The 13352-nt window shown below is 36.2% G+C and overlaps 17 non-coding genes across 17 annotated transcripts; all 17 read right to left on the bottom strand.

The window, feature by feature from the left end:
- Window positions 1-826: 826 nt before the first annotated feature.
- Window positions 827-899, bottom strand: TRNAK-UUU (transfer RNA lysine (anticodon UUU)). Its single transcript has one exon. It is a non-coding gene; the product is annotated as a tRNA-Lys (tRNA).
- A 459-nt stretch (window positions 900-1358) lies between these two features.
- Window positions 1359-1449, bottom strand: TRNAR-UCU (transfer RNA arginine (anticodon UCU)). The gene is given in 2 exon segments: window positions 1359-1394; window positions 1413-1449. It is a non-coding gene; the product is annotated as a tRNA-Arg (tRNA).
- An 873-nt stretch (window positions 1450-2322) lies between these two features.
- TRNAR-UCU (transfer RNA arginine (anticodon UCU)) lies at window positions 2323-2413 on the bottom strand. The gene is given in 2 exon segments: window positions 2323-2358; window positions 2377-2413. It is a non-coding gene; the product is annotated as a tRNA-Arg (tRNA).
- A 340-nt stretch (window positions 2414-2753) lies between these two features.
- Window positions 2754-2826, bottom strand: TRNAK-UUU (transfer RNA lysine (anticodon UUU)). Its single transcript has one exon. It is a non-coding gene; the product is annotated as a tRNA-Lys (tRNA).
- An 864-nt stretch (window positions 2827-3690) lies between these two features.
- TRNAK-UUU (transfer RNA lysine (anticodon UUU)) lies at window positions 3691-3763 on the bottom strand. The gene has a single exon. It is a non-coding gene; the product is annotated as a tRNA-Lys (tRNA).
- A 459-nt stretch (window positions 3764-4222) lies between these two features.
- On the bottom strand, window positions 4223-4313 carry TRNAR-UCU (transfer RNA arginine (anticodon UCU)). Its single transcript is given in 2 exon segments — window positions 4223-4258; window positions 4277-4313. It is a non-coding gene; the product is annotated as a tRNA-Arg (tRNA).
- An 873-nt stretch (window positions 4314-5186) lies between these two features.
- On the bottom strand, window positions 5187-5277 carry TRNAR-UCU (transfer RNA arginine (anticodon UCU)). The gene is given in 2 exon segments: window positions 5187-5222; window positions 5241-5277. It is a non-coding gene; the product is annotated as a tRNA-Arg (tRNA).
- Window positions 5278-5618: 341 nt separating this feature from the next.
- Window positions 5619-5691, bottom strand: TRNAK-UUU (transfer RNA lysine (anticodon UUU)). The gene has a single exon. It is a non-coding gene; the product is annotated as a tRNA-Lys (tRNA).
- Window positions 5692-7086: 1395 nt separating this feature from the next.
- TRNAR-UCU (transfer RNA arginine (anticodon UCU)) lies at window positions 7087-7177 on the bottom strand. Its single transcript is given in 2 exon segments — window positions 7087-7122; window positions 7141-7177. It is a non-coding gene; the product is annotated as a tRNA-Arg (tRNA).
- A 341-nt stretch (window positions 7178-7518) lies between these two features.
- On the bottom strand, window positions 7519-7591 carry TRNAK-UUU (transfer RNA lysine (anticodon UUU)). Its single transcript has one exon. It is a non-coding gene; the product is annotated as a tRNA-Lys (tRNA).
- Window positions 7592-8455: 864 nt separating this feature from the next.
- Window positions 8456-8528, bottom strand: TRNAK-UUU (transfer RNA lysine (anticodon UUU)). Its single transcript has one exon. It is a non-coding gene; the product is annotated as a tRNA-Lys (tRNA).
- A 459-nt stretch (window positions 8529-8987) lies between these two features.
- Window positions 8988-9078, bottom strand: TRNAR-UCU (transfer RNA arginine (anticodon UCU)). Its single transcript is given in 2 exon segments — window positions 8988-9023; window positions 9042-9078. It is a non-coding gene; the product is annotated as a tRNA-Arg (tRNA).
- Window positions 9079-9951: 873 nt separating this feature from the next.
- On the bottom strand, window positions 9952-10042 carry TRNAR-UCU (transfer RNA arginine (anticodon UCU)). The gene is given in 2 exon segments: window positions 9952-9987; window positions 10006-10042. It is a non-coding gene; the product is annotated as a tRNA-Arg (tRNA).
- A 341-nt stretch (window positions 10043-10383) lies between these two features.
- TRNAK-UUU (transfer RNA lysine (anticodon UUU)) lies at window positions 10384-10456 on the bottom strand. Its single transcript has one exon. It is a non-coding gene; the product is annotated as a tRNA-Lys (tRNA).
- Window positions 10457-11851: 1395 nt separating this feature from the next.
- TRNAR-UCU (transfer RNA arginine (anticodon UCU)) lies at window positions 11852-11942 on the bottom strand. Its single transcript is given in 2 exon segments — window positions 11852-11887; window positions 11906-11942. It is a non-coding gene; the product is annotated as a tRNA-Arg (tRNA).
- A 341-nt stretch (window positions 11943-12283) lies between these two features.
- TRNAK-UUU (transfer RNA lysine (anticodon UUU)) lies at window positions 12284-12356 on the bottom strand. Its single transcript has one exon. It is a non-coding gene; the product is annotated as a tRNA-Lys (tRNA).
- An 864-nt stretch (window positions 12357-13220) lies between these two features.
- TRNAK-UUU (transfer RNA lysine (anticodon UUU)) lies at window positions 13221-13293 on the bottom strand. The gene has a single exon. It is a non-coding gene; the product is annotated as a tRNA-Lys (tRNA).
- Between the last annotated feature and the right edge of the window lie 59 nt (window positions 13294-13352).

Genomic DNA, 13352 nt, shown 5'->3' with positions numbered 1-13352 from the left:
TGGACGCACACCAACCTACACTTTAATTCTTAATATGGTTACATATATTAGCAATCAAATATGTAGAGTTTAATAATTAATTGATATTTCAAGCATTTGAAATTTCAGCAGCACACGTAATCTATTTTAAATCCTGAAATTCGTTCTATCTCATTTTCGGCTGACTTAGAAATCATGTCTCTAAATTGACATTGTGAAATTAGTAAAAGGCCAAATACTATTACTAGGTACTAAATTACATGTCCAGCAGTATAACTGGAAATTTACTCTTGGGCATAGATTATGCAACATTTTCAAAGCAAACAGTGTCTGTTTAAATAGACTTTCTTTCACTGCCGTTTTGGTAAATGTCTCTGGTTATGCAGAAGCAGGCATTGTTTGTTACTGTTTCAATTAGTTATAAGATAAAGGAGGGATAAAACTGACCCAGCTAGTATTCCAACCCAAAGACTTTGAATGCTTTCTCTACATTCGCCTAGAACCCCAAGCCGCTATCCATTGCACCAGAGATCCAACCTGATTCAACAAGGTGAACAGAAATTCTCAAATAAAAAGATGAGCTATCAGCGGTTGACCAACTTTATAAAGTGATTTGGAAACTATAAGCAGGGTTCCATTTTGAACATTGAATTGGGGAAAAGATAATCAACATCTCAAACGACATGATACCGTTGCGGTAAGTCTTCTTAACTCTTGTCAAATGGTACACGACCGATGGGTATTTAATGGCTCCATTAAGAGTAACTTGCAATTACTCTAATGGGACTACTCGTTCATTGGATCCTGAAAAGAGCATGTCATTAGAGTACATTTTCTTTAAACAAACCGCCTGAACAGGGACTTGAACCCTGGACCCTCAGATTAAAAGTCTGATGCTCTACCGACTGAGCTATCCAGGCTCTGATACAGCAAACCTCAAAATCACCTAATCAAAATTTGGCAGTGTCCCAACTAACGCTATGTTTCTTAAGATGGTTACCTGAAGAAGGTACCAAATACACTAGAATATAATAATGAATTGATATTTCAAGCATTTGAAATTTCTTCAGTAAATGTAACCTTATTTTTAGTCCTGAAGTTGCTACTATCTCATTTTTTTGCTGACGTCAAATTCATATGTGTTTATTGACATGGTAAAATTAAGGAAGGGCCCAAAATCTTACTTCCGAGTAAATTATATTTTCATCAGTACAGCTGACAATTTCCTCTTCTGCATAGATTACCCAAATTGAACGGTGTCTCTTTAAAATAGACTTCCTTTTACTGACCTTTTTTAGCAAATGATTTTGGTGAAGCAGAAGCATGCATGCATCGCTTATAACTTCTTTAAATAGTTATGAAATACACAGGGATAAAACTGACTCTGGTGGGATTCGAACCCACAGCCTTTGAATACCTTCTTGACATTCACCTAGAAGTCCAATGCGCTATCCATTGCGCCACAGAGCCAATCTGCTTGAGTGAGGTGCACAGATATTCAGAAATGAAATAATGAGCTTTGAGCTGTTGATCAACTTTATAAAGTTCATTGGATACTATAACCATGGCTATATTTTGAATATTGAATTGGGTAAAAGTTATTCACCGTGTCAAACTACATGATACAGTTGGTAAGTCTGCATACAACTTAAGTTTAGTGTATCATCATCTGATATATGAGACAGATGGGTTTTTCACTTCTCCATGAAAGACATTTTTTTTTAATTTTGGTAATGGAATATCTTATTCATCATGCAGTGGAACACAAAAAGAATGTACAATCAGAATACTTTTTCTTTAAAGTAGCCTACCGCCTGAACGGGGACTTGAACCCTGGACCCTCAGATTAAAAGTCTGATGCTCTACCGACTGAGCTATCCAGGCTCTGATACAGCAAACCTCAAAATCACCTAATCAAAATTTGGCAGCGTCCCAACTAACGCTATGTTTCTTAAGATGGTTACCTGAAGAAGGTACCAAATACACTAGAATATAATAATGAATTGATATTTCAAGCATTTGAAATTTCTTCAGTAAATGTAACCTTATTTTTAGTCCTGAAGTTGCTACTATCTCATTTTTTTGCTGACGTCAAATTCATATGTGTTTATTGACATGGTAAAATTAAGGAAGGGCCCAAAATCTTACTTCCGAGTAAATTATATTTTCATCAGTACAGCTGACAATTTCCTCTTCTGCATAGATTACCCAAATTGAACGGTGTCTCTTTAAAATAGACTTCCTTTTACTGACCTTTTTTAGCAAATGATTTTGGTGAAGCAGAAGCATGCATGCATCGCTTATAACTTCTTTAAATAGTTATGAAATAAACAGGGATAAAACTGACTCTGGTGGGATTCGAACCCACAGCCTTTGAATACCTTCTTGACATTCACCTAGAAGTCCAATGCGCTATCCATTGCGCCACAGAGCCAATCTGCTTGAGTGAGGTGCACAGATATTCAGAAATGAAATAATGAGCTTTGAGCTGTTGATCAACTTTATAAAGTTCATTGGATACTATAACCATGGCTATATTTTGAATATTGAATTGGGTAAAAGTTATTCACCGTGTCAAACTACATGATACAGTTGGTAAGTCTGCATAAAACTTAAGTTTAGTGTATCGTCATCTGATATATGAGACAGATGGGTTTTTCACTTCTCCATGAAAGACTTTTTTTTTAATTTTGGTAATGGAATATCTTATTCATCATGCAGTGGAACACAAAAAGAATGTACAATCAGAATACTTTTTCTTTAAAGTAGCCGACCGCCTGAACAGGGACTTGAACCCTGGACCCTCAGATTAAAAGTCTGATGCTCTACCGACTGAGCTATCCAGGCTCTGCAACACTGCAACTAAAAATCAGCTAAAAATGATGTGGACGCACACCAACCTACACTTTAATTCTTAATATGGTTACATATATTAGCAATCAAATATGTAGAGTTTAATAATTAATTGATATTTCAAGCATTTGAAATTTCAGCAGCACACGTAATCTATTTTAAATCCTGAAATTCGTTCTATCTCATTTTCGGCTGACTTAGAAATCATGTCTCTAAATTGACATTGTGAAATTAGTAAAAGGCCAAATACTATTACTAGGTACTAAATTACATGTCCAGCAGTATAACTGGAAATTTACTCTTGGGCATAGATTATGCAACATTTTCAAAGCAAACAGTGTCTGTTTAAATAGACTTTCTTTCACTGCCGTTTTGGTAAATGTCTCTGGTTATGCAGAAGCAGGCATTGTTTGTTACTGTTTCAATTAGTTATAAGATAAAGGAGGGATAAAACTGACCCAGCTAGTATTCCAACCCAAAGACTTTGAATGCTTTCTCTACATTCGCCTAGAACCCCAAGCCGCTATCCATTGCACCAGAGATCCAACCTGATTCAACAAGGTGAACAGAAATTCTCAAATAAAAAGATGAGCTATCAGCGGTTGACCAACTTTATAAAGTGATTTGGAAACTATAAGCAGGGTTCCATTTTGAACATTGAATTGGGGAAAAGATAATCAACATCTCAAACGACATGATACCGTTGCGGTAAGTCTTCTTAACTCTTGTCAAATGGTACACGACCGATGGGTATTTAATGGCTCCATTAAGAGTAACTTGCAATTACTCTAATGGGACTACTCGTTCATTGGATCCTGAAAAGAGCATGTCATTAGAGTACATTTTCTTTAAACAAACCGCCTGAACAGGGACTTGAACCCTGGACCCTCAGATTAAAAGTCTGATGCTCTACCGACTGAGCTATCCAGGCTCTGATACAGCAAACCTCAAAATCACCTAATCAAAATTTGGCAGTGTCCCAACTAACGCTATGTTTCTTAAGATGGTTACCTGAAGAAGGTACCAAATACACTAGAATATAATAATGAATTGATATTTCAAGCATTTGAAATTTCTTCAGTAAATGTAACCTTATTTTTAGTCCTGAAGTTGCTACTATCTCATTTTTTTGCTGACGTCAAATTCATATGTGTTTATTGACATGGTAAAATTAAGGAAGGGCCCAAAATCTTACTTCCGAGTAAATTATATTTTCATCAGTACAGCTGACAATTTCCTCTTCTGCATAGATTACCCAAATTGAACGGTGTCTCTTTAAAATAGACTTCCTTTTACTGACCTTTTTTAGCAAATGATTTTGGTGAAGCAGAAGCATGCATGCATCGCTTATAACTTCTTTAAATAGTTATGAAATACACAGGGATAAAACTGACTCTGGTGGGATTCGAACCCACAGCCTTTGAATACCTTCTTGACATTCACCTAGAAGTCCAATGCGCTATCCATTGCGCCACAGAGCCAATCTGCTTGAGTGAGGTGCACAGATATTCAGAAATGAAATAATGAGCTTTGAGCTGTTGATCAACTTTATAAAGTTCATTGGATACTATAACCATGGCTATATTTTGAATATTGAATTGGGTAAAAGTTATTCACCGTGTCAAACTACATGATACAGTTGGTAAGTCTGCATACAACTTAAGTTTAGTGTATCATCATCTGATATATGAGACAGATGGGTTTTTCACTTCTCCATGAAAGACATTTTTTTTTAATTTTGGTAATGGAATATCTTATTCATCATGCAGTGGAACACAAAAAGAATGTACAATCAGAATACTTTTTCTTTAAAGTAGCCTACCGCCTGAACGGGGACTTGAACCCTGGACCCTCAGATTAAAAGTCTGATGCTCTACCGACTGAGCTATCCAGGCTCTGATACAGCAAACCTCAAAATCACCTAATCAAAATTTGGCAGCGTCCCAACTAACGCTATGTTTCTTAAGATGGTTACCTGAAGAAGGTACCAAATACACTAGAATATAATAATGAATTGATATTTCAAGCATTTGAAATTTCTTCAGTAAATGTAACCTTATTTTTAGTCCTGAAGTTGCTACTATCTCATTTTTTTGCTGACGTCAAATTCATATGTGTTTATTGACATGGTAAAATTAAGGAAGGGCCCAAAATCTTACTTCCGAGTAAATTATATTTTCATCAGTACAGCTGACAATTTCCTCTTCTGCATAGATTACCCAAATTGAACGGTGTCTCTTTAAAATAGACTTCCTTTTACTGACCTTTTTTAGCAAATGATTTTGGTGAAGCAGAAGCATGCATGCATCGCTTATAACTTCTTTAAATAGTTATGAAATAAACAGGGATAAAACTGACTCTGGTGGGATTCGAACCCACAGCCTTTGAATACCTTCTTGACATTCACCTAGAAGTCCAATGCGCTATCCATTGCGCCACAGAGCCAATCTGCTTGAATGAGGTGCACAGATATTCAGAAATGAAATAATGAGCTTTGAGCTGTTGATCAACTTTATAAAGTTCATTGGATACTATAACCATGGCTATATCTTGAATATTGAATTGGGTAAAAGTTATTCACCGTGTCAAACTACATGATACAGTTGGTAAGTCTGCATACAACTTAAGTTTAGTGTATCGTCATCTGATATATGAGACAGATGGGTTTTTCACTTCTCCATGAAAGACGTTTTTTTCTAATTTTGGTAATGGAATATCTTATTCATCATGCAGTGGAACACAAAAAGAATGTACAATCAGAATACTTTTTCTTTAAAGTAGCCGACCGCCTGAACAGGGACTTGAACCCTGGACCCTCAGATTAAAAGTCTGATGCTCTACCGACTGAGCTATCCAGGCTCTGCAACACTGCAACTAAAAATCAGCTAAAAATGATGTGGACGCACACCAACCTACACTTTAATTCTTAATATGGTTACATATATTAGCAATCAAATATGTAGAGTTTAATAATTAATTGATATTTCAAGCATTTGAAATTTCAGCAGCACACGTAATCTATTTTAAATCCTGAAATTCGTTCTATCTCATTTTCGGCTGACTTAGAAATCATGTCTCTAAATTGACATTGTGAAATTAGTAAAAGGCAAATACTATTACTAGGTACTAAATTACATGTCCAGCAGTATAACTGGAAATTTACTCTTGGGCATAGATTATGCAACATTTTCAAAGCAAACAGTGTCTGTTTAAATAGACTTTCTTTCACTGCCGTTTTGGTAAATGTCTCTGGTTATGCAGAAGCAGGCATTGTTTGTTACTGTTTCAATTAGTTATAAGATAAAGGAGGGATAAAACTGACCCAGCTAGTATTCCAACCCAAAGACTTTGAATGCTTTCTCTACATTCGCCTAGAACCCCAAGCCGCTATCCATTGCACCAGAGATCCAACCTGATTCAACAAGGTGAACAGAAATTCTCAAATAAAAAGATGAGCTATCAGCGGTTGACCAACTTTATAAAGTGATTTGGAAACTATAAGCAGGGTTCCATTTTGAACATTGAATTGGGGAAAAGATAATCAACATCTCAAACGACATGATACCGTTGCGGTAAGTCTTCTTAACTCTTGTCAAATGGTACACGACCGATGGGTATTTAATGGCTCCATTAAGAGTAACTTGCAATTACTCTAATGGGACTACTCGTTCATTGGATCCTGAAAAGAGCATGTCATTAGAGTACATTTTCTTTAAACAAACCACCTGAACAGGGACTTGAACCCTGGACCCTCAGATTAAAAGTCTGATGCTCTACCGACTGAGCTATCCAGGCTCTGATACAGCAAACCTCAAAATCACCTAATCAAAATTTGGCAGTGTCCCAACTAACGCTATGTTTCTTAAGATGGTTACCTGAAGAAGGTACCAAATACACTAGAATATAATAATGAATTGATATTTCAAGCATTTGAAATTTCTTCAGTAAATGTAACCTTATTTTTAGTCCTGAAGTTGCTACTATCTCATTTTTTTGCTGACGTCAAATTCATATGTGTTTATTGACATGGTAAAATTAAGGAAGGGCCCAAAATCTTACTTCCGAGTAAATTATATTTTCATCAGTACAGCTGACAATTTCCTCTTCTGCATAGATTACCCAAATTGAACGGTGTCTCTTTAAAATAGACTTCCTTTTACTGACCTTTTTTAGCAAATGATTTTGGTGAAGCAGAAGCATGCATGCATCGCTTATAACTTCTTTAAATAGTTATGAAATAAACAGGGATAAAACTGACTCTGGTGGGATTCGAACCCACAGCCTTTGAATACCTTCTTGACATTCACCTAGAAGTCCAATGCGCTATCCATTGCGCCACAGAGCCAATCTGCTTGAATGAGGTGCACAGATATTCAGAAATGAAATAATGAGCTTTGAGCTGTTGATCAACTTTATAAAGTTCATTGGATACTATAACCATGGCTATATCTTGAATATTGAATTGGGTAAAAGTTATTCACCGTGTCAAACTACATGATACAGTTGGTAAGTCTGCATACAACTTAAGTTTAGTGTATCGTCATCTGATATATGAGACAGATGGGTTTTTCACTTCTCCATGAAAGACGTTTTTTTTTAATTTTGGTAATGGAATATCTTATTCATCATGCAGTGGAACACAAAAAGAATGTACAATCAGAATACTTTTTCTTTAAAGTAGCCGACCGCCTGAACAGGGACTTGAACCCTGGACCCTCAGATTAAAAGTCTGATGCTCTACCGACTGAGCTATCCAGGCTCTGCAACACTGCAACTAAAAATCAGCTAAAAATGATGTGGACGCACACCAACCTACACTTTAATTCTTAATATGGTTACATATATTAGCAATCAAATATGTAGAGTTTAATAATTAATTGATATTTCAAGCATTTGAAATTTCAGCAGCACACGTAATCTATTTTAAATCCTGAAATTCGTTCTATCTCATTTTCGGCTGACTTAGAAATCATGTCTCTAAATTGACATTGTGAAATTAGTAAAAGGCCAAATACTATTACTAGGTACTAAATTACATGTCCAGCAGTATAACTGGAAATTTACTCTTGGGCATAGATTATGCAACATTTTCAAAGCAAACAGTGTCTGTTTAAATAGACTTTCTTTCACTGCCGTTTTGGTAAATGTCTCTGGTTATGCAGAAGCAGGCATTGTTTGTTACTGTTTCAATTAGTTATAAGATAAAGGAGGGATAAAACTGACCCAGCTAGTATTCCAACCCAAAGACTTTGAATGCTTTCTCTACATTCGCCTAGAACCCCAAGCCGCTATCCATTGCACCAGAGATCCAACCTGATTCAACAAGGTGAACAGAAATTCTCAAATAAAAAGATGAGCTATCAGCGGTTGACCAACTTTATAAAGTGATTTGGAAACTATAAGCAGGGTTCCATTTTGAACATTGAATTGGGGAAAAGATAATCAACATCTCAAACGACATGATACCGTTGCGGTAAGTCTTCTTAACTCTTGTCAAATGGTACACGACCGATGGGTATTTAATGGCTCCATTAAGAGTAACTTGCAATTACTCTAATGGGACTACTCGTTCATTGGATCCTGAAAAGAGCATGTCATTAGAGTACATTTTCTTTAAACAAACCGCCTGAACAGGGACTTGAACCCTGGACCCTCAGATTAAAAGTCTGATGCTCTACCGACTGAGCTATCCAGGCTCTGATACAGCAAACCTCAAAATCACCTAATCAAAATTTGGCAGTGTCCCAACTAACGCTATGTTTCTTAAGATGGTTACCTGAAGAAGGTACCAAATACACTAGAATATAATAATGAATTGATATTTCAAGCATTTGAAATTTCTTCAGTAAATGTAACCTTATTTTTAGTCCTGAAGTTGCTACTATCTCATTTTTTTGCTGACGTCAAATTCATATGTGTTTATTGACATGGTAAAATTAAGGAAGGGCCCAAAATCTTACTTCCGAGTAAATTATATTTTCATCAGTACAGCTGACAATTTCCTCTTCTGCATAGATTACCCAAATTGAACGGTGTCTCTTTAAAATAGACTTCCTTTTACTGACCTTTTTTAGCAAATGATTTTGGTGAAGCAGAAGCATGCATGCATCGCTTATAACTTCTTTAAATAGTTATGAAATACACAGGGATAAAACTGACTCTGGTGGGATTCGAACCCACAGCCTTTGAATACCTTCTTGACATTCACCTAGAAGTCCAATGCGCTATCCATTGCGCCACAGAGCCAATCTGCTTGAGTGAGGTGCACAGATATTCAGAAATGAAATAATGAGCTTTGAGCTGTTGATCAACTTTATAAAGTTCATTGGATACTATAACCATGGCTATATTTTGAATATTGAATTGGGTAAAAGTTATTCACCGTGTCAAACTACATGATACAGTTGGTAAGTCTGCATACAACTTAAGTTTAGTGTATCATCATCTGATATATGAGACAGATGGGTTTTTCACTTCTCCATGAAAGACATTTTTTTTTAATTTTGGTAATGGAATATCTTATTCATCATGCAGTGGAACACAAAAAGAATGTACAATCAGAATACTTTTTCTTTAAAGTAGCCTACCGCCTGAACGGGGACTTGAACCCTGGACCCTCAGATTAAAAGTCTGATGCTCTACCGACTGAGCTATCCAGGCTCTGATACAGCAAACCTCAAAATCACCTAATCAAAATTTGGCAGCGTCCCAACTAACGCTATGTTTCTTAAGATGGTTACCTGAAGAAGGTACCAAATACACTAGAATATAATAATGAATTGATATTTCAAGCATTTGAAATTTCTTCAGTAAATGTAACCTTATTTTTAGTCCTGAAGTTGCTACTATCTCATTTTTTTGCTGACGTCAAATTCATATGTGTTTATTGACATGGTAAAATTAAGGAAGGGCCCAAAATCTTACTTCCGAGTAAATTATATTTTCATCAGTACAGCTGACAATTTCCTCTTCTGCATAGATTACCCAAATTGAACGGTGTCTCTTTAAAATAGACTTCCTTTTACTGACCTTTTTTAGCAAATGATTTTGGTGAAGCAGAAGCATGCATGCATCGCTTATAACTTCTTTAAATAGTTATGAAATAAACAGGGATAAAACTGACTCTGGTGGGATTCGAACCCACAGCCTTTGAATACCTTCTTGACATTCACCTAGAAGTCCAATGCGCTATCCATTGCGCCACAGAGCCAATCTGCTTGAATGAGGTGCACAGATATTCAGAAATGAAATAATGAGCTTTGAGCTGTTGATCAACTTTATAAAGTTCATTGGATACTATAACCATGGCTATATCTTGAATATTGAATTGGGTAAAAGTTATTCACCGTGTCAAACTACATGATACAGTTGGTAAGTCTGCATACAACTTAAGTTTAGTGTATCGTCATCTGATATATGAGACAGATGGGTTTTTCACTTCTCCATGAAAGACGTTTTTTTCTAATTTTGGTAATGGAATATCTTATTCATCATGCAGTGGAACACAAAAAGAATGTACAATCAGAATACTTTTTCTTTAAAGTAGCCGACCGCCTGAACAGGGACTTGAACCCTGGACCCTCAGATTAAAAGTCTGATGCTCTACCGACTGAGCTATCCAGGCTCTGCAACACTGCAACTAAAAATCAGCTAAAAATGATGTGGACGCACACCAACCTACACTTTAATTCTTAATATGGTTACATATATTAGCAATCAAATATGTAGAGTTTAATAATTAATTGATATTTCAAGCATTTGAAATTTCAGCAGCACACGTAATCTATTTTAAATCCTGAAATTCGTTCTATCTCATTTTCGGCTGACTTAGAAATCATGTCTCTAAATTGACATTGTGAAATTAGTAAAAGGCAAATACTATTACTAGGTACTAAATTACATGTCCAGCAGTATAACTGGAAATTTACTCTTGGGCATAGATTATGCAACATTTTCAAAGCAAACAGTGTCTGTTTAAATAGACTTTCTTTCACTGCCGTTTTGGTAAATGTCTCTGGTTATGCAGAAGCAGGCATTGTTTGTTACTGTTTCAATTAGTTATAAGATAAAGGAGGGATAAAACTGACCCAGCTAGTATTCCAACCCAAAGACTTTGAATGCTTTCTCTACATTCGCCTAGAACCCCAAGCCGCTATCCATTGCACCAGAGATCCAACCTGATTCAACAAGGTGAACAGAAATTCTCAAATAAAAAGATGAGCTATCAGCGGTTGACCAACTTTATAAAGTGATTTGGAAACTATAAGCAGGGTTCCATTTTGAACATTGAATTGGGGAAAAGATAATCAACATCTCAAACGACATGATACCGTTGCGGTAAGTCTTCTTAACTCTTGTCAAATGGTACACGACCGATGGGTATTTAATGGCTCCATTAAGAGTAACTTGCAATTACTCTAATGGGACTACTCGTTCATTGGATCCTGAAAAGAGCATGTCATTAGAGTACATTTTCTTTAAACAAACCACCTGAACAGGGACTTGAACCCTGGACCCTCAGATTAAAAGTCTGATGCTCTACCGACTGAGCTATCCAGGCTCTGATACAGCAAACCTCAAAATCACCTAATCAAAATTTGGCAGTGTCCCAACTAACGCTATGTTTCTTAAGATGGTTACCTGAAGAAGGTACCAAATACACTAGAATATAATAATGAATTGATATTTCAAGCATTTGAAATTTCTTCAGTAAATGTAACCTTATTTTTAGTCCTGAAGTTGCTACTATCTCATTTTTTTGCTGACGTCAAATTCATATGTGTTTATTGACATGGTAAAATTAAGGAAGGGCCCAAAATCTTACTTCCGAGTAAATTATATTTTCATCAGTACAGCTGACAATTTCCTCTTCTGCATAGATTACCCAAATTGAACGGTGTCTCTTTAAAATAGACTTCCTTTTACTGACCTTTTTTAGCAAATGATTTTGGTGAAGCAGAAGCATGCATGCATCGCTTATAACTTCTTTAAATAGTTATGAAATAAACAGGGATAAAACTGACTCTGGTGGGATTCGAACCCACAGCCTTTGAATACCTTCTTGACATTCACCTAGAAGTCCAATGCGCTATCCATTGCGCCACAGAGCCAATCTGCTTGAATGAGGTGCACAGATATTCAGAAATGAAATAATGAGCTTTGAGCTGTTGATCAACTTTATAAAGTTCATTGGATACTATAACCATGGCTATATCTTGAATATTGAATTGGGTAAAAGTTATTCACCGTGTCAAACTACATGATACAGTTGGTAAGTCTGCATACAACTTAAGTTTAGTGTATCGTCATCTGATATATGAGACAGATGGGTTTTTCACTTCTCCATGAAAGACGTTTTTTTTTAATTTTGGTAATGGAATATCTTATTCATCATGCAGTGGAACACAAAAAGAATGTACAATCAGAATACTTTTTCTTTAAAGTAGCCGACCGCCTGAACAGGGACTTGAACCCTGGACCCTCAGATTAAAAGTCTGATGCTCTACCGACTGAGCTATCCAGGCTCTGCAACACTGCAACTAAAAATCAGCTAAAAATGATGTGGACGCACACCAACCTACACTTTAATTCTTAATATGGTTACATATATTAGCAATCAAATATGTAGAGTTTAATAATTAATTGATATTTCAAGCATTTGAAATTTCAGCAGCACACGTAATCTATTTTAAATCCTGAAATTCGTTCTATCTCATTTTCGGCTGACTTAGAAATCATGTCTCTAAATTGACATTGTGAAATTAGTAAAAGGCCAAATACTATTACTAGGTACTAAATTACATGTCCAGCAGTATAACTGGAAATTTACTCTTGGGCATAGATTATGCAACATTTTCAAAGCAAACAGTGTCTGTTTAAATAGACTTTCTTTCACTGCCGTTTTGGTAAATGTCTCTGGTTATGCAGAAGCAGGCATTGTTTGTTACTGTTTCAATTAGTTATAAGATAAAGGAGGGATAAAACTGACCCAGCTAGTATTCCAACCCAAAGACTTTGAATGCTTTCTCTACATTCGCCTAGAACCCCAAGCCGCTATCCATTGCACCAGAGATCCAACCTGATTCAACAAGGTGAACAGAAATTCTCAAATAAAAAGATGAGCTATCAGCGGTTGACCAACTTTATAAAGTGATTTGGAAACTATAAGCAGGGTTCCATTTTGAACATTGAATTGGGGAAAAGATAATCAACATCTCAAACGACATGATACCGTTGCGGTAAGTCTTCTTAACTCTTGTCAAATGGTACACGACCGATGGGTATTTAATGGCTCCATTAAGAGTAACTTGCAATTACTCTAATGGGACTACTCGTTCATTGGATCCTGAAAAGAGCATGTCATTAGAGTACATTTTCTTTAAACAAACCGCCTGAACAGGGACTTGAACCCTGGACCCTCAGATTAAAAGTCTGATGCTCTACCGACTGAGCTATCCAGGCTCTGATACAGCAAACCTCAAAATCACCTAATCAAAATTTGGCAGTGTCCCAACTAACGC

The sequence above is a fragment of the Triturus cristatus genome, chromosome 4_1 (assembly GCF_964204655.1).
Source record: "Triturus cristatus chromosome 4_1, aTriCri1.1, whole genome shotgun sequence".
Classification (NCBI taxonomy): domain Eukaryota; kingdom Metazoa; phylum Chordata; class Amphibia; order Caudata; family Salamandridae; genus Triturus; species Triturus cristatus.
Note: the sequence above shows the minus strand (reverse complement) of the source record. Positions and strands in the feature narration are given on the sequence as shown.